Source organism: Sapajus apella, unplaced genomic scaffold, assembly GCF_009761245.1.
Source record: "Sapajus apella isolate SASKATOON/1434 unplaced genomic scaffold, GSC_monkey_1.0 scaffold71, whole genome shotgun sequence".
Taxonomy (NCBI): domain Eukaryota; kingdom Metazoa; phylum Chordata; class Mammalia; order Primates; family Cebidae; genus Sapajus; species Sapajus apella.
In genome coordinates, this window is record NW_022437011.1 from 9033226 (window position 1) to 9034133 (window position 908).

A 908-nucleotide genomic window follows, 5' to 3' on the forward strand; every position below is an offset into this window, starting at 1 on the left:
CCTGTCTCTTTAAAAAATAAAAAAATTTTAAAAAGGCCAGGCACGGTGGCTCATGCCTATAATCCCAGCACTTTGGGAGGCAAAGGCGGGCAGATCACGAGGTCAAGAGATCGAGACCATCCTGGCCAATGTGGTGAAACCCTGTCTCTATTAAAAATACAAAAATTAGCTGGGTGTGGTGGCACGTGCCTGTAGTCCCAGCTACTTGGGAGGCTGAGGCAGTATAATCCCTCAAACCTGGGAGGTGGAGGTTGCAGTGAGCCAAGATCATGCCATTGCACTCCAGCCTGGTGACAGAGCATGACTCTGTCTCAAAAAAAAAAAAAAAAAATGCTCCCTTTGCCAACACATATATTAAAATTAGAAAGATACAGAGAAGATTAGCATGGTCCCTGAGCAAGGATGACAGCAAATTTGTGAAGCATTCCATGTTTTTAAGAAAGGATTACTAAGTAGCATTGAAGGCCTGATCACAACTGAAAATCAGACATTGGAGCTAGTGATCATAGTTCTGTGGTTTTCTCTAGCAGCCTGGAGGCAAGAGACAGAAAAAAAGAAAATGAACCTTGTAAGATCTACTTCTGGAGATTAGAGTAGGAAGGACAAAATGGCCAGAGGCAAAGGAAATAGACGTAGTAATGAGAATGGAGGGCAAATGGCTCTATTTGTCCTAGAGGGGTTTAGAAGAATCCTGTCCAGAGTCTGCCTTGTTCTGTTCCCCACACTTCTGTGCTTCATGACTCAAAGGTAAGAAAATCAGCCAATTAGCCAGGAGTGGTGGCTCACGCCTATAATCCCAGCACTTAGGGAGGTCAAGGCAGGTGGATCACCTGAGGTTGGGAGTTTGAGACCAGCCTGACCAATATAGAGAAACCTCATCTCTACTAAAAATACAAAAAAATTAGCCA

General features: G+C 43.9%; 1 non-coding gene across 1 annotated transcript; it reads left to right on the plus strand.

Annotated features, from left to right (window-relative positions):
* Nucleotides 1-330: 330 nt before the first annotated feature.
* LOC116531696 lies at nucleotides 331-436 on the plus strand. The gene has a single exon (XR_004260527.1). It is a non-coding gene; the product is annotated as a U6 spliceosomal RNA (small nuclear RNA).
* The last annotated feature ends 472 nt before the right edge of the window (nucleotides 437-908 follow it).